This window comes from Pan troglodytes, chromosome 3 (genome assembly GCF_028858775.2).
Source record: "Pan troglodytes isolate AG18354 chromosome 3, NHGRI_mPanTro3-v2.0_pri, whole genome shotgun sequence".
Taxonomy (NCBI): domain Eukaryota; kingdom Metazoa; phylum Chordata; class Mammalia; order Primates; family Hominidae; genus Pan; species Pan troglodytes.
The window spans coordinates 159,695,807-159,714,854 of record NC_072401.2 but is presented as its reverse complement, the minus strand read 5'-3'; the positions used below and the strand labels follow the sequence as shown (position 1 = coordinate 159,714,854).

Below are 19,048 nucleotides of genomic sequence, written 5' to 3'. Positions count from 1 at the left end.
GGTATTTTTCAGACCCTGTGTTGTGTTGGATCTGCTGGTGCCACCCAGCCCAGTGAACTGGCTCATTTGGTCTTGTGGTCCCCATCTAGGAGCTGACTCTGAAAGAGGACAGCTTCAACTCCCTATGATTTCACCCCCAACCCAACCAATCAGCACTCCCCATTCTGTAGCCTTCTGCCTGCCAAACTGTCCTCAAAAAATCCCTAGCCTCTGAATTTTCAGAGGGGGTGATTTGAGTAATAATAAACTCCTGTCCTTCTGCTTAGTTGGCTCTGCATTTATTAAACCCTTTCTCCATTGCAAAAACCTGTTCTCAGTACGGTGGCTTTTCAGGGCAGCAGGCGATATGAACCCTTGGGTGATTACACTGTTCTGTGGATCTGAAATGGTAATGTATGCCATTTCTCTCCAGAGTCTGTGTGCCCTCCACCACCTCTGACAGAAATGATGCAGGATGTGCTTCATTCATGACAAACCTGTGAAGACCAGAATCACCCTCCCATTGTCAAGAAATAGAAAACTCTATGATTTCATATAGAAAACTCATGTGAAACTCTATGATTTCACAAAACTCTATGATTTCACAAAACTCTATGATTTCACAATAGAAAACTCAATGATTTCACAAAATGTGGAATCATTGTTTTAAGACGAGGAACAACAGGCAGTGCAGGCCTATGATCCCTAAGAGAGGGGCAACAAATGAGTCAGGTGTTGGGGCTGCTCTAGCTACTGGAGGCAATTTTTATACTGTGACACAGAGAAAAAGGACTCAAACAGAGCCTACTGTGATCATGAGTTTTATGAGACACGGATCAGAGTTTAGGGAGGTTGAGACAGGTAGAATTGGTGAGGAAAAGTACCAAGAGGACAAAGCTGCCAACAGAAAAGTTTCCAGAAATCTGCAAATGAGTAGAGTCAAAATGTAGTTCTAGGAAATGACCAAGTACTATTGACCTCTAAAGAGAAAACTGCCTAGTGCTCTCACAGGAGCAAGAATCATGGCCGTTTCCAGCAGCCAGAGTTGACAGACACTTTTGGATACGTGGGGCTTTCCGTGTAGACCTTCTGAATGGCCAGGCTTATTGGGACCAAACAAGCCAAAAAGAACACCAAAGACCTGCCCTTTAAAAAATTTAAAAAAAAAAAGATTCTCAGAGAAAATAGATATTAATATGTTATATATAAACCCAATGATAAGAGATCTTACATTAAACATAGATTGAATAAATATTCCCTTTATGAGAGTAAAGAAATAAGCTTCCAAAAGATAAAAAATCTGTAAGCCACTTTACTATCCACCAGCGCAGAGTCCAAAACTCTTTAAAATAATAAATAAAAGCAAGCACTCAGTAGCATAAAGTTTGCAAAGTCGAGCATACAATCCTGAAATTACTAGACTTGCAAAATGGAGGAAAATGTGATCCATAATAACAAGAAAACACTCAGTCTCTCTAAAGAAATAGAGAGGCCAGGCACAGTGGCTCATGCCTGTAATCCCAGCACTTTGGGAGGCTGAAGCAGGCAGATCACGAGGTCAGGAGTTCAAGGCCAGCCTGGCCAACATAGTGAAACCCTGTCTTTACTAAAAATAAAAATAAAAAAAATTAGTTGGGCATGGTGGCTGGCACCTGTAGTCCCAGCTACTTGGGAGGCTGAGGCAGGAGAATCGCTTGAACCCGAGAGATAGAGGTTGCAGTGAGCTGAGATCATGCCACTGCACTCCAGCCTGGGCAACACAGGAGACTCTGCCTCAAAAAAAAAAAAAAAAAAAAAAAAAAAGAAATAGAGAAGTGATGTAGATGATATAATTAGTAAATAAGAACATTAAAACAGATTTTATAAATATACTCAATATGCTTAAAGACTTATAGGAAAAATCAGTGAGAAGAGGAATGAAAAATACAAAAAAGGAACACTTTGAGTTAAAAATCAGTACATAAAATAAAAATTTCACTGGACAAAATTAACAGCTAATGAAATACTGTAGGAAAGAAAGATTCTTCAACTTGAAGACATAGCAATAGAAACTATCCAAAATGAAGAAGATAGGGGAAGATAAAGACTGAAAATAAATTAACAGAGACTCCAACTTTCTGGAAAAATAGTAATCTAATATAAATTTAATTTGAATTCCAGAAAGAAGAGATAGGTAAAATTATTTGAGGAAATAATAATTTCCAAATTTGATGAAAATTGTAAATCAAGGGATGCAAAAAACTCACTAATTTCAAGCACGATAAAGACAAATTAAAAAATACCAAGGTATATCAAAATCAATTTGTTGAATGCAAATAATAAAGAAAAATCTTTAAAGCAGCCAGAATACAGCGACAGATTACTATAGAAGAGTAAATATAAGCATAAGGGTAAATTTCCCATCAGAAACTATGCAAGACAGAAAACAGGGGAGGTGACTCTTAAAAATACTGGGGGAAAAACTCTGTCAATTTAGATATACACAGCTAAAATACCTTACAAAAATTAAGGAGAAATAGACTTTTTTTTCACAGAAATTTTGCAGAAGAATAATAGCAAAGAGAATTTGCATCTTTACTGCAAAAAATGTTAAAGCAAATTTCTGTCTCAGAATGAGAGACCAGATAGAAATTTGGATTTCTAAAAAAGAAATATAGAGCTCCAAAAATAGTTAAAATAAAGTTGGATAGAAAAGGCATTTCTTATTATTGTTATCTGCTCCTACAGATAGATGACTATCAAAAGCAAAAATAGCAGCCATGCATTTTGGGGTTTCAGCCTACATAAAAGTAAAATTTATACCCACCGTAACACAAAATGCAAGTTAAAACCACATGGTGACAATATTTCACACCCACTTGAATGGCTAAAGTAAAAAATACTAATTTAAGAATCAAGCAAAGATGACAAGATGTACAGGATTACCTGTATAGGATTATGTGGGTATGTTCCATAAGACTTACTTCCAACTCCCAAAGACAGCTGTGGTAGGTTGTGTGTTGCCACTTACTCTTAGAATAACCTGGGGAAATTTTCATACTAAGCCTCCGGTTCCTTGTCAATAGAATGAGGATAACATAAACTTTTGTGCCTAGCACACAATAAGTACTTAATACACTTTATCAACTGAGAAAATTTACATTATAAATTCTTGTGAAAATATATTTATTATTAATTCTTCCCTTATTTTTCTGGCTGCAAAACCAGTCTTACAACTTCTGAACTGAGTCAAGAATGTGTTCTATTAGAGAAGAAGCAAATCTGATTTCTTTCACATACAAACTTGTGAAATTTGAGGTTCATAATAATCAAATGCATGTTTTGAGAATCAGAAACATGACTTCAAGGTCAGTTGATTGATTCAACTTTTGAACTCCAGCATTACATTCCACAAAGATTTACAATGGTTTTAGCATTATATTTTAGTATTTATTTATTTATTAAACAAGAATTGATAATTAACACCGCATATTCTCACTCATAGGTGGGAATTGAACAATGAGATCACATGGACACAGGAAGGGGAATATCATACTCTGGGGACTGTGGTGGGGAGGGGGGAGGGGGGAGGGATAGCACTGGGAGATATACCTAATGCTAGATGACGAGTTAGTGGGTGCAGCGCACCAGCATGGCACATGTATACATATGTAACTAACCTGCACAATGTGCACATGTACCCTAAAACTTAAAGTATAATAAAAAAAAAAAAACATTCTAAAAATAAGATATATACATAATATTCAGTAGACAAAATTTAAAGATACCCATGAGGCTCTAGGTGGTAAAATATGAAATGCAAATGTGAGAATATTTTTGTTTTTTAATATTATTGAGGCATAATTGATATAGAAAAATTCCACATGTTTATGCTTTTTGATGAGCTTGAACATACGCATGTTTGTTTTGTTTTATTTTGTTTTAAATTTGGTCACAAGGTATACAATGGACTCTTTATTATCTGAAGCTTCAGGGAGGAAGCGGCAGTCAGATATTGCGGAGTGAAATGTGCACCTCCACAAAGGAGCAAGGCTCCTTCACAACCAATCCTAACTTTTCACTGCTAAGCGTCAGCCTAATATATCATTTATAAAGGCTCATGATAGACTTTTTGTAGCTACAAAGGGCTACATTTGGTCAAAGCCTTCTGGAACCTCTATTAAGTTTCCAGATGTTTTGGCAATAGCTTTCAAAAAAAGACAGTTTTTGCTAACCATAACTTAATTTTACTAGTCTAGGCATTGGGATGAACTAGTATTCAACTCTTCTAAGCTGTTTCCCCTGTTCTATAAGGTATGAGTGCGCTGTCTCTTTCTCTGCCAGGTTTTGCATTTGATGGTTTCCAGGAACTGCTAAGAGTGAGATCATCCCTGAAGCAGTGACTGCCAGAGGAAGGCGAGAGACATATGGTGGCCTTACAGGTATTCTTTCCAAATCTATATTAAGAGATTACACAGAAAATGTCTGCATCTAAATATATGTCTCATGAAATAAAGTTCATGAACCTTTTTTATTTCCTCTTGTGACCTATGATTGGGATTTTGTCTGAATATCAATAGTGCCAAAAATAAATATAGAACTGTTAAGATCTCACTGCATTATCCATTATTATGAGGAAATTATAGTAAAGACATTATGAGTATAGAGACAAAAAAGTAGAACTTATAGGATTAAAAATAATGGATATTTTACAGTATTTCATGAGACCAAGAGACAGAGCGTGAAGAGTTCATGCAGTCTGTGGGGCTGAGTATCTTTCACTTCTGTTCTTCTTGCACTTTACCTATTATTCTCTTAACCCTGCATACACTGCCTTCTTGTTGAAAAAAAGTCATGATAGAGGACAATCAGAAGTTCTATTGCTTAGAAAGTAAATGAGGAAAATGTGAAAGTTAGGTATGTGAGATTAAATGTGGCCAGCATGATATAGTAGAAGCAAAAAAAAAAAAAAAAAAAACAAACAAACAAACCTACAGTACAAGGCAAAACTCCTGGTTTCTAACTGTAAGTGTACACTTAAAAACGTTGACATTTAGTTTGCGTTGATTTTCCCCTACAAAGTAGGAATGATATGTAACAGCTTTGAAGCCCACATCATAGGGATTTTGTAAATGACAAATCACATGTTTGTAAATCTATTTTGAAAAGATGAGATATGTATTTCTACAGAGAAATCTTAAGTCTTCTGGAGAGTAAATGTTTAAAAAATCTTCTAAAAATCTGTGCCTTTATTACCTCTTTGTGAATGATTCTACCCTCCATCCAATCACTTAAGCCAAAAATATGGGAATCCAGCACCAACTTTTAAAATCCAGTTTAGTGGTACTTTGACAGCGCCCACACTGAGACTCTGAGAGACCAACATAATGAGTTAGGCAACATTATCTTCCTCAAAGATTCTCAAGGTATTCTGGACCTACCAGCTTTTTACATTTTGTATCTTATTCATTGACACGAATGGTAAAACACAAGCTGAGTCCATTCCATAAGGTGTTTGGGATGAAAAGTCTAATGAAAAAGAATTTGAACGTGGTCCACTATGAATTTCAGAGTTGTTTGATAGATGATGGGGAGGGGGACAGTGAAAGTTGAATTGAAGAGATAAATAAGAGGATCTCTAAAATAAATCATGATGAATAAGTTAGAATTTGTGCAATGTGTGCTATACTGAGAGGCAAGGCCAGAGGGTGTCAAAGAATCATGGTCACATTTATAATGTGAAATGTGCTCAACATATTCCTTGCTTGATTGACCTTTTCACTTCTTACAGAAGGCAGAGTGTAGACTGAGTAGAACAATAGTGTTCAATGATGCTGATAAAAAATGACAGTAAAAGATAGAAGCTTTGGTTTAATTGATATGCCCTCACCTTTGATTCTTAAAAGGAAAATTACCATGTTACAGTCAATTTACATGTTTAATTGCCATATGCACTCTTATTGAACCTCTGGGTTTGAGTAAGGTATGTTTGGGAATAGTATTTAATGAGTCAGCACAGAGGTTATGAAGCATTCAGATTTGAAATATTATCATAAATGTCACACATTTGTACTTATTGGCAATTGAGGATGAGAATGCAGCAATTGCACTTAAGTATCTGTTATACTTGTTCTTGATTTTATCTTTACTACCATTGCTGTAGTTTAGACACTTTTCTCAAATTTTTTTTCAAAAAACTTATAACTGATAAAACATTCTTCAATCTTATCCATTCCAAACCATCCTTAACTCTGCTTCCAAACTTGAAAGTCTGGAGGAGGTTCCAAGATGGCCAAATAGGAACAGCTCCAGTCTATAGCTCCTAACATGAGCGATGCAGAAGACAGATGATTTCTGTATTTCCAACTGAGATACCGGGTTCATCTCACTGGGGCTTGTTGGACAGTGGGTGCAGCCCACAGAGCAGGGCGGGGCATCGCCTCACCCAAGAAGTGCAAGTGGTGGGGGAATTCCCTTTCCTAGTCAAGGGAAGCTGTGACAGATGGTACCTGGAAAATTGGTACACTCCCACCCTAATACTGCACTTTTCCAATTGTCTTAGCAAACAGCACACCAGGAAATTATATCCTGCGCCTGGCTCGGAGGGTCCCACACCCACAGAGCCTCACTCACTGCTAGCACAGCAGTCTGAGATTGAACTGCAAGGCGGCAGCCAGGCTGGGGGAGGGGCGCCTACCATTGCTGAGGCTTGAGTAGGTAAACAAAGTGGCCAGGAAGCTCGAACCGCAGCTCAAAGAGCCCTGCCTGCCTCTGTAGACTCCATCTCTGGGGGCAGGGCACACCTGAACAAAAGGCAGCACAAACTTCTGCAGACTTAAATGTCCCTGTCTGACAGCTTTGAAGAGAGTAGTGGTTCTCCCAGCACAGAGTTTGAGATCTGAGAACGGACAGACTGCCTCCTTAAGTGGGTCCCTGACCCCTGAGTAGCCTAACTGGGAGAAACCTCCCAGTAGGGGCCTACTGACACCTCATACAGCCAGATGACCCTCTGAAACGAAGCTTCCAGAGGAAGGATCAGGCAGCAACATTTGCCATTCTGCAATATTTGCTGTTCTGCAGCCTCCCCTGGTGATACCCAGGCAAAACAGGGGATGGAGTGGACCTCCGGCAAACTCCAACAGACCTGCAGCTGAGGGTCCTGACTCAGAAGGAAAACTATCAAACAGAAAGGACATCCACACCAAAACCCCATCTGTATGTCTCCATCATCAAAGATCAAAGGTAGATAAAACCACAAAGATGGGGAGAAACCAGAGCAGAAAAGCTGAAAATCCAAAAATCAGAGTGCCTCTTCTCCTCCAGAGGAACACAACTCCTCGCCAGCAATGGGACAAAGCTGGATGGAGAATGACTTTGACAAGTTGAGAGAAGAAGGCTTCAGATGATTGGTAATAACAACCTTCTCCGAGCTAAAGGAGGATGTTTGAACCCATCACAAAGAAGCTAAAAACCTTGAAAAAAGGTTGGATGAATAGCTAACTAGAATAAAAGCATAGAGAAGACCTTAAATGACCTGATGGAGCTGAAAACCATGGCACGAGAACTACATGACGCATGCACAAGCTTCAGCAACCAATTCGATCAAGTGGAAGAAAGGGTATCAGTGATTGAAGATCAAATGAATGAAATGAAGTGAGAAGAGAAGTTTAGAGAAAAAAGAGTAAAAAGAAACGAGCAAAGCCTCCAAGAAATATGGGACTATGTGAAAAGACCAAATCTACGTCTGATTGGTGTACCTGAAAGTGATGGGGAGAAAGGAACCAAGCTGGAAAACACTCTTCAGGATATTATCCAGGAGAACTTCCCCAACCTAGCAAGGAAGGCCAACATTCAAATTCAGGAAACACAGAGAACACCACAAAGATACTCCTCGAGAACAGCAACTCCAAGACACATAATTGTCAGATTCACCAAGGTTGAAATGAAGGAAAAAATATTAAGGGCAGCCAGAGAGAAAGTCGGGTTACCCACAAAGGGAAGCCCATCAGATTAACAGCGGATCTCTTGGCAGAAACTCTACAAACCAGAAGAGAGTGGGGGCCAATATTCAATATTCTTAAAGAAACGAATTTTTGAACCCCAAATTTCATATCCAGACAAACTAAGCTTCATAATTGAAGGAGAAATAAAATACTTTACAGACAAGCAAATGCTGAGAGATTTTGTCACCACCAGGCCTGCCTTACAAGAGCTCCTGAAGGAAGCACTAAACATGGAAAGGAACAACCGGTACCAGCCGCTGTAAAAACATGCCAAATTGTAAAGACCATCAATGCTAGGAAGAAACTGCATCAACTAACGAGCAAAATAACCAGCTAACATCATAATGACAGGGTCAAATTCACACATAACAATATTAACCTTAAATGTAAATGGGCTAAATGCTCCAATTAAAAGACACAGACTGGCAGATTGGATCAAGAGTCAAGACCCATCAGTGTGCTGTATTCAGGAGACCCATCTCATGTGCAGAGACACACATAGGCTCAAAATAAAGGGATGGAGGAAGATCTACCAAGCAAATAGAAAACAACAAAAAAAGCAGAGGTTGCAGTCCTAGTCTCTGATAAGACAGACTTTAAACCAACAAAGATCAAAAGAGACAAAGAAGGCCATTACATAATGGTAAAGGGATCAATTCAACAAGAAGAGCTAACTATCCTAAATATATATGCACCCAATACAGGAGCACCCAGATTCATAAAGCAAGTCCTTAGAGACCTACAGAGACTTAGACTCCCACACAATAATAATGGGAGACTTTAACACCCCACTGTCAACATTAGACAGATCAATGAGACAGAAAGTTAACAAGGATATCCAGGAATTGAACTCAGCTCTGCATCAAGCAGACCTAATAGACATCTACAGAACTCTCCACCCCAAATCAACAGAACATACATTTTTCTCAGCATCACATCACACTTATTCCAAAATTGACCACATAGTTGGAAGTGAAGCACTCTTCAGCAAATGTAAAAGAACAGAAATTATAACAAACTGTCTCTCAGACCACAGTGTAATCAAACTAGAACTCAGGATTAAGAAACTCACTCAAAACTGCTCAAGTACATGGAAACTGAACAACCTGCTCCTGAATGACTACTGGGTACATAACAAAATGAAGGCAGAAATAAAGATGTTCTTTGAAATCAATGAGAAAAAAGACACAACATACCAGAGTCTCTGGGACACATTTAAAGCAGTGTGTAGAGGGAAATTTATAGCACTAAATGCCCACAAGAGAAAGCAGGAAAGATCTAAAATTGACACCCTAACATCACAATTAAAAGAACTAGACAAGCAAGAGCAAACACATTCAAAAGCTAGCAGAAAGCAAGAAATAACTAAGATCAGAGCAGAACTGAAAGAAATATAGACACAAAAAACCCTTCAAAAAATCAATGAATCCAGGAGCTGGTTTTTTGAAAAGATCAACAAAATTGATAGACCGCTACCAAGACTAATAAAGAAGAAAAGAGAGAAGAATCAAATAGATGCATTAAAAAATGATAAAGGGGATATCACCACTGATCCCACAGAAATACAAACTACCATCAGAGAATACTATAAACACCTCTATGCAAATAAACTAGAAAATCTAGAAGAAATGGATAAATTCCTGGACACATACACCCTCCCAAGACTAAACCAGGAAGAAGTTGAATCTCTGAATAGACCAATAACAGGCTCTGAAATTGAGTCAATAATTAATAGCCTACCAACCAAAAAAAGTCCAGGACCAGACGCATTCGCAGCCGAATTCTACCAGAGATACAAAGAGGAGCTGGTACCATTCCTTCTGAAACTATTCTGATCAATAGAAAAAGAGGGAATCTTCCCTCACTCATTTTATGAGGCCAGCATCATCCTGATACCAAAGCCTGGCAGAGACACAAACAAAAAAGAGAATTTTAGACCAATATCCCTGATGAACATCGAGGCAAACATCCTCAATAAAATACTGGCAAACAGAATCCAGCAGCACATCAAAAAGCTTATCCACAACGATCAAGTTGACTTCATCCCTGGGATGCCAGGCTGGATCAATATATGCAAATCAATAAACGTAATCCATCATATAAACAGAACCAAAGACAAAACCACATTATTATCTCAATAGATGTAGAAAAGGCCTTTGACAAAATTCAACAGCCCTTTATGCTAAAAACTCTCAATAAACTAGGTATTAATGGGACATATCTCAAAATAATAAGAGCTATTTATGACAAACCCACAGCCAACAATATACTGAATAGGCAAAAACCGGAACCATTCCCTTTGAAAACTTGCACAAGACAGGGATGCTGTCTCTCACCACTTCTTTTCAACATAATGTTGGAAGTTCTGGCCAGGGCAATTAAGCAGGAGAAAGAAATAAAGGGTATTCAGTTAGGAAAAGAGGAAGTTGAATTGTCCCTGTTTGCAGATGACATGATTGTATATTTAGAAAACCCCATCATCTCAACCCAAAATCTCCTTAAGCTGGTCAGCAACTTCAGCAGTCTCAGGATACAAAATCAATGTGCAAAAATCACAAGCATTCCTGTACAGCAATAACAGACAAACAGAGAGCCAAAACATGAGTAAATTCCCCTTCACAATTGCTTTAAAGAGAATAAAATACCTATGAATCCAACTTACAAGGCATGTGAAGGACCTCTTCAAGGAGAACTACCAACCACTGCTCAACGAAATAAAAGAGGACACAAACAAATGGAAGAACATTCCATGCTCAAGGATAGGAAGAATCAATATTGTGAAAATGGCCATACTGCCCAAGGTAATTTACAGATTCAATGCCATCCTCATGAAGCTACCAATGACTTTCTTCACAGAATTGGAAAAAAACTACTTTAAAGTTCATATGGAACCAAAAAAGAGCCCGCATCGCCAAGACAATCCTAAGCCAAAAGAACAAAGCTGGAGGCATCACGCTACCTGACTTCAAACTATACTGCAAGGCTGCAGTAACCAAAACAGCATGGTACTGGTACCAAAACAGAGATATAGACCAATGGCATAGAACAGAGCCCTCAGAAATAATACCACACATCTATAACCATCTGATCTTTGACAAACCTGACAAAAACAAGAAGTGGAGAAAGGATTCCCTATTTAATAAATGGTGCTGGGAAAACTGGCTAGCCATATGTAGAAAGCTGAAACTGGATCACTTCCTTACACCTTATACAAAAATTAATTCAAGATGGATTAAAGACTTAAATGTTAGAACTGAAACCATAAAAAAACCCTAGAAGAAAACCTAGGCAATACCATTCAGGCCATAGGCATGGGCAAGGACTTCATGACTAAAACACCAAAAGCAATGGCAACAAAAGTCAGAATAGGCAAATGAGATCTAATTAAACTAAAGAGCTTCTGCACAGCAAAAGAAACTACCATCAGAGTGAACAGGCAACCTACAGAATGGGAGAAAATTTTTACAATCTACCCATCTGACAAAGGGCTAATATCCAGAATCTACAAAGAACTTTAACAAATTTACAAGAAAAAATCAAACAACTCATCAAAAAGTGGGCAAACGATATGAACAGACACTTCTCAAAAGAAGACATTTATGCAGCCAACGGACACATGAAAAAATGCTCATCATCACTGGCCATCAGAGAAATGCAAATCAAAACCACAATGAGATACCATCTCACACCAGTTAGAATGGTGATCATTAAAAAGTCAGGAAACAACAGGTGCTGGAGAGGATGTGGAGAAATAGGAACACTTTTACACTGTTGGTGGGACTGTAAACTAGTTCAACCATTGTGGAAGAAGGTGTGGCGATTCCTCAAGGATCTAGACCTACAAATACCATTTGACCCAGCCATCTCATTACTGGGTATATACCCAAAGGATTATAAATCATGCTGCTATAAAGACACATACACACGTATGTTTATTGTGGCACTATTCACAATAGCAAAGACTTGGAACAAGCCAAATGTCCATCAACGATAGACTGGATTAAGAAAATGTGGCACATATACACCATGGAATACTATGCAGCCATAAAAATTGATGAGTTCATGTCCTTTGTAGGGACATGGATGAAGCTAGAAACCATCATTCTGAGCAAACTATCGCAAGGACAGAAAACCAAACACGACATGTTCTCACTCATAGGTGAGAATTGAACAATGAGAACACTTGGACACAGGGTAGGAAACATCACACACCGGGGCCTGTCATGGGGTGAGGGGATGGGGGAGGGATAGCATTAGGAGATATACCTAATGTACATAATGAGTTAACGGGTACAGCAAACCAACATGACACATGTATACATATGTAAAAAACCTGCATATTGTGCACATGTACCCTAGAACGTAAAGTACAATAATAATAAAAAAAGAAAGATCAAAAATGACACATCTTCTAAGGCCCAGCTTCATGATCTCATGTCTTTGTATTTTTCAAGGAAAGGAGGCTCCCACTTGCTCCTGTCTGCCTCATCACCACCTTCTATATTTTTCTTAAATAGTGTAATCCAGCCTCTCTTGGTTTATTTAATTCTCCTTTTCACCTCTCTCACCCTGATGAAACCTAGCCAAACTCCAATAAATGAACAAGCAGGAAAAAAGAAACTGGAAAGTCTGATTAGGTTATTAAGGTTCATTAGTACTTTAATTCCTTCAGTGGTATCCCAAGACAAAGAATACAACAAAATCTATTTTCAAAAGCCATAAACCTGTGTAGCCATGGTTCTTACCACTCTCTCTCATGACTTAAATCAAATGTGGAACATATATATATATATGTATATATGCAAATGTGTATATATACATATATAAGATATAAATTATACATACATATATATACACATACATAGTCATTTTTCAGATTCTTTCTGAACACCTATTGCATTTTTTGTTAGAGGAACTTACATTTCCATGGTCAGAGATGAATAATAAACAGCAGCAGCAAAACAAAATACAACAAACACCAATTCAATAAAATAATAAATATGGTAATATGTTCTGAAGAAAATGAAAGATGATACGAAATACAGTGACTAAAGTGCAGAGATGGAATAAGCCCTATGTTAGGTAGGCTGGATCTTCCAGAGGAAGTGATATCTGAACTCAGACTTGAATTAATTCATCGATAGAAATAGCTGGGATAAGCAAAGTCTAAGAAAAGAGAACAACATGTGGAAAGACCTTCAAAACAATAAAACCTTCAGAGTGGCTGGAACATAGTCAGGGATGCATGGAGAGAATTGGTTTAAGGTGAAATTGAAAAGTCAATAGGGCCAGGTAGTGTATAACAGTAACTTTTCTATTAGCAAGAAGAACAATAACAGTAATAATAATAAATATACAGTATGCCAAACACTATTTCAAACAAGCATTTACTGGTTTTATCTTAACAATATCTGTGTGTCAAAGGAACTATTATTAACCACTATTTTGCAAGTGAGCACATGGAGCAAAGAGAAAACTAATGGCTTGCCTAAGATCACATAGTAAAACTTACAGCTGGTAAATGATTAAATCTGTCACTACTACGGGCAGTCTGACTTTAGAATCTATGGTTGTAATCATCATTCTACACTATATGTAGGAATTTATCAGACTAAATAAGTATTTTCATTTCTTCTAAATGTAATGGGAATCTAATGCAAAGTAGCAAGCAAGGAAGATAAGATATAATTTACCCTTGAAAAAGATCCCTCTCGCCACTATGTAGGAGACAGTTTGTGTGTTTGTTTGAAGGGGGTTTGCTTACAAAAATGAAAACAGAAAGGTCGGTTAAAGCACAAGTGCAGTCATTCAGGCAAAAGATGGTCATGATTTGGACTAAATGGTAGTAGGTAAGCTTATGAGAATTTGTTAAATTCATATGTATCTTGAAGGTAAAGATAACAGATTTATTGATCAATGAAAAGAATAGATTATGAAATTAGACTATTAATGAAGACTTAATTTTTGCTCACTGAATGTGTAGATGTCAATTCCATTAACTAAGATGGGAAATATCAGGTGGGAGGGAAATAAGTTGGGAAAAGTAGGAAATAAAGGGTCTTTGCTTGGAAAATGTTAAGTTTGGCATGCCCATTGGATATCCAAGTGGAGAGTTTAAGAAGATAATTAAAAATAAATGTTTGGTGCTCAGGGCGAGGTGAGGACTAAATCAATAAATTTGGCATCATCAGTATATGGATAAAATTTAGGCCCGGTGCGGTGGCTCATTGCCTGTAATCCCAGTACTTTTGGAGGCCGAGGCGGGCGGATCATAATTTCAGAAGATCGAGACCATCCTGGCTAGCACGGTGAAACCCTGCCTGTACTAAAAAAACACAAAAAATTAGCCAGGCTTTGGTGACGGGCGCCTGTAGTCCCAGCTGCTCCGGAGGCTGAGGTAGGAGAATGGCGTGAACCTGGGAGGCGGCGCTTGCAGTGAGCCGAGATTGCGCCGCTGCACTCCAGCCTGGGCTACACAGAGAGACTTCGTCTCAAAAAAAAAAAAAAAAAAAAAAAAAAAAATTAAAGCTTTTTAAAGCTAAAGGGCTGAATGAGTTCGTCACCTTGGAAAATAGTAGTCATTCTGATTTACTTGTTACATCTCAAACATTCCATGCTTTCTCATACCTCCACCATTATAGGCAGTTAGGTAATAGTTTTCTCTGAAAAATACAGCTAATCTTTCACATCTTACCCAAGTCTTCCCTCTGTAGTAAAACTTTTCCTGATGACCTGTAAAGAGTTTCGGAGTGATTAAAGCATTTATTCCAACCATCCATTCATCCATTCATCCATTCAACTAGTGGATGTTGGATAGCTAATCTATGCTACAGAGTTTGCTAAACATTTGGGGTTGCCATGGTAAATACAATATACTGTATCTCTGTCTTTTGGAATTGTTTGTCTTCATACATCTTCTGGAGCCATATTTCTCTAATGTTGAGTTGTAACATTGTGGGCCATTAAAACAATTTCCTAAGTTTTGGTTAGCTTGAAGAAAAGAGATAGAAAAAATAAAATAGAGGATATCATATCATGCATAACAATAGTAAATAATGCTTTATGAATTATTTTTTATCCTGATACAGGTATCTACCATATTGAAACAATGTTTTATTTTTATTTTTATTTTTTATGGAGAGTGTTCAAAAAAGTTGGAAAGACATTGTAGGAAACCACTTACCACTTTGTAAGTCTCTCTCTCTCCATTTGACTGAACTCTGTGGGGGAAAGAGCCCAGTCTTCTTACAGCCTTATTACATTTGAATCCTCAGCATGTAGCTCCTGATGTGGATCAGGTAAGCAAGAAATGTTTGTGGGAAAAGACGGTGGGAGGGAGAGAAATCATAGAAAGTGGGGCATTACAAGCAAGCAGCACTTAGTACCACTGAAAGTTGGCCTCTGGGGAGTCATGAGTGATTAACCAAGCATTGGGGTTCTCTGCATTGTGATTGGAGGGTAAGTACAGGGCAACTCCAGAAATAAATAGATTTTGCAATTGCTGTACGACAGAATGAAATAATACCTACACATCAAATCAAATGAAAGTCTTCTTAATGTCTGGTCCTGTATTGGTTGTTATAAAAAACTGACCTTTTGTTTTATAATACCAATTCTATTTGGTTTGAAAAATAAATAAATAAATATTAAGTCATTGTTACTTGCTTCATATCTAATTTATTGATGTAAAATTTTGTCCTCTGTGCCAATGTGCATCTCTGATTTGTAGATAACTTCTTTATTCTTGGTAATAATTAACAGCCTTAGGAGAAAGAAGCCTGTGCTTAAATGGAATGCTTGATCTCAGAAAATGGAAAGAATTTCAAGACTCTGATTACTTTATGACAAAGACATTTTACTGCCAGGAAAAATGGTAAAAAGCTTTTACTTTGATTTAGTCCTTGTTTTTCAATTCTTCCATTAAATTCAAATTTTATGTAATAGACCGTAAATATCCATTTTTAAAATTTAATATTTTTTACATAAAATATTTATTTCCTATGTCTTTGAACTGGAATAGAATTTGTGCATGCTATGTTTTAATTTAAATACCATCATGACCATAATCTGAACATGTAGAAAAATATTTCTAGACCTCTTTGTTTAGTTTACTATTTTATTAAGAACTTTTCTAAACAAAATGTTCTTATTTTTACAAGTTTCTCAAAACAGAAGGGTAGAATTTTAAAAGCTCTGAATATAAGAGGGCTTTGATAATGTTTTGATTAAGGAAGGAAAGAGGGAAGAAATAAAAAAAGGAAAAAAGAGGGTAAGAAAGGAAACTAAAGAAAGGAGTGAAGGGAAGAATAATGAAAAAAATGTATTTAACATCTACGTCTTGCTATAAGGTTAGATTCCCACTTCTTCCAACTTTTTCTCCCTTTTTTCTTTCAGATTATGGTCATAATGATATTTTAAACCAAGCAACATTAATAATAATAATAAAGTTTTACCTGGAAACAGAAATAGAAAACACCATAAAAAAGCATGGTCCTGCAGCCACACAGTTCAATCCTATGAAGGTATTCAAATTAAATTCTAGAGTATGAAAACCTTTTTTAAAATCAAATTATAGAGCAAACTACTCTTTAAAAAACAGATTAGACCAGGTGCGGTGGCTTACGCCTGTAATCCCAGCACTTTGGGAGGCTGAGGCAGGTAGATCACGAGGTCAGGAGATCAAGACCCATCCTGGCCAACATGGTGAAACCTCATCTCTACTAAAATACAAAAAATTAGCAGAGCGTGGTGGCACATGCCTGTAGTCCCAGCTACTCAGGGGGCTGAGGCAGGGGAATTGGCTGAACTTGAGAGGTGGAGGTTGCAGTGAGCTGAGATTGCGCCACTGCGCTCCAACCTGGCAACAGAGCAAGAGTCTCAAAAACAAAAAACAAAACAAAGCAAAACAAAATTAAAAAAAAAAACAGATTATATGTAGCCACATGCCCAGCAGAGGTGACAATGTGGCGTATACTTGCAGTAAAGTACAAATGTGTTGGGGAAAGAAAATTGTATTTTCATAGATTGTTTCTAAGAAGAACATTATTTTCTTTTGGCCAAAAACCCTGAAGGCAGGAAGGGAAACGGAGTGAACTGCATGCGGAGACGAAATAGGAGTGGGAAGTTCAGACAAATAAAAATCAAGCTGAAATCCCTTTCCACTCTCCCTCCTCACACACATTTTCTATATGGTTACTAAATTCATAACATGTTTGGCACACTGATTAGCATATGGTAGCACTCAATGAATGTTAGATATTATATTGAATGGATTGAAACTGATGGAGTTGAGGCAACACTCTTGAAGAGATACATAAATGTGGGAAGCTGACCAACAGTCTCCAAAAGACATCCACATCCTAATCCCTGTTATCTGGCAGAGGGAAGTTAAGGTTCCACAGGGCTAATATCCAGAATCTACAGTGAACTCAAACAAATTTACAAGAAAAAAACAAACAACCCCATCAAAAAGTGGGCGAAGGACATGAACAGGCACTTCTCAAAAGAAGACATTTATGCAGCCAAAAAACACATGAAAAAATGCTCATCATCACTGGCCATCAGAGAAATGCAAATCAAAACCACTATGAGATACCATCTCACACCAGTTAGAATGGCAATCATTAAAAAGTCAGGAAACAACAGGTGCTGGAGAGGATGTGGAGAAATAGGAACACTTTTACACTGTTGGTGGGACTGTAAACTAGTTCAACCATTGTGGAAGTCAGTGTGGCGATTCCTCAGGGATCTAGAACTAGAAATACCATTTGACCCAGCCATCCCATTACTGGGTATATACCCAAATGACTATAAATCATGCTGCTATAAAGACACATGCACACGTATGTTTATTGCGGCATTATTCACAATAGCAAAGACTTGGAACCAACCCAAATGTCCAACAATGATAGACTGGATTAAAAAAATGTGGCACATATACACCATGGAATACTATGCAGCCATAAAAAATGATGAGTTCATATCCTTTGTAGGGACATGGATGAAATTGGAAACCATCATTCTCAGTAAACTATCCCAAGAACAAAAAACCAAACACCGCATATTCTCACTCATAGGTGGGAATTGAACAATGAGATCACATGGACACAGGAAGGGGAATATCATACTCTGGGGACTGTGGTGGGGAGGGGGGAGGGGGGAGGGATAGCATTGGGAGATATACCTAATGCTAGATGACGAGTTAGTGGGTGCAGCGCACCAGCATGGCACATGTATACATATGTAACTAACCTGCACAATGTGCACATGTACCCTAAAACTTAAAGTATAATAAAAAATAAAAATTAAAAAAAAAAAGGTTCCACATGGAATTATAGTTGCTAATCTGCTTTTTTTTTTCAATGAAGAGAATATCTTATATTATCCAGGTAGGCCCAGTGTAATCACAAGGGTCTTAAAAGTGAAAGAGGAAAGCTGAAGAGAAGGTCAAGGTGACGTGATGTGAGATAGACTTAATGCACTTTTACTTACTTGGAAGTTGGAGAAAATGGCTAGGAGCTGAAGAATGCGAGCTTGGTCTAGAAGCTGGAAAAGGCCAGTGAATGGATGGATTCTCTTATAGCGACTCCAGAAAGCAACACAAGCCTGCTGAAACCCTGATTTTATCCCATTAGGACCTGTACCAGACTTTTGACCTGCAGAACTATAAGATAACACACTCCATGTGAATTTAAGCCACTGACTCTGCGTTAAATTTTCACAGCAATAAAAAACTAATATAATGAGTAAGCAAACTTACAGGGATCTGCAGAAATGATTTTGCTAGTGATGTTTAGGAAAAGTGCAAACAGATCTCAGAAGAGATTGTGAAGATCTCATTTAATGGTTTACATTCTTTTTTTTTTTTTTTTTTTTTTTGAGATGGTGTTTCACTCTTGTTCCCCAGGCTGGAGTGCAATGGCACAATCTTGGCTCACTGCAACCTCTGCCTCCCAGGTTCAAACAATTCTCCTGCCTCAGCCTCCTAAGTAGCTGGGATTACAGACGCTGGCCACCACGCCTGACTAATTTTTTGTATTTTTAGTAGAGACGGGGTTTCACTGTGTTAGCCAGGCTGGTCTCGAACA

The 19,048-nt window shown here is 37.8% G+C and overlaps 1 long non-coding RNA gene across 3 annotated transcripts in view; it reads left to right on the top strand.

The window, feature by feature from the left end:
• Positions 1–19,048, top strand: part of LOC107974460 (uncharacterized) — a 380,241-nt gene that overhangs the window by 126,309 nt on the left and 234,884 nt on the right. For all 3 annotated transcript variants that reach the window (XR_010156735.1, XR_008547646.2, XR_008547647.1), the window contains exon 4: positions 4,303–4,400. This is a non-coding gene — a long non-coding RNA (uncharacterized LOC107974460). The remainder of the gene's footprint in view (positions 1–4,302; positions 4,401–19,048) is intronic.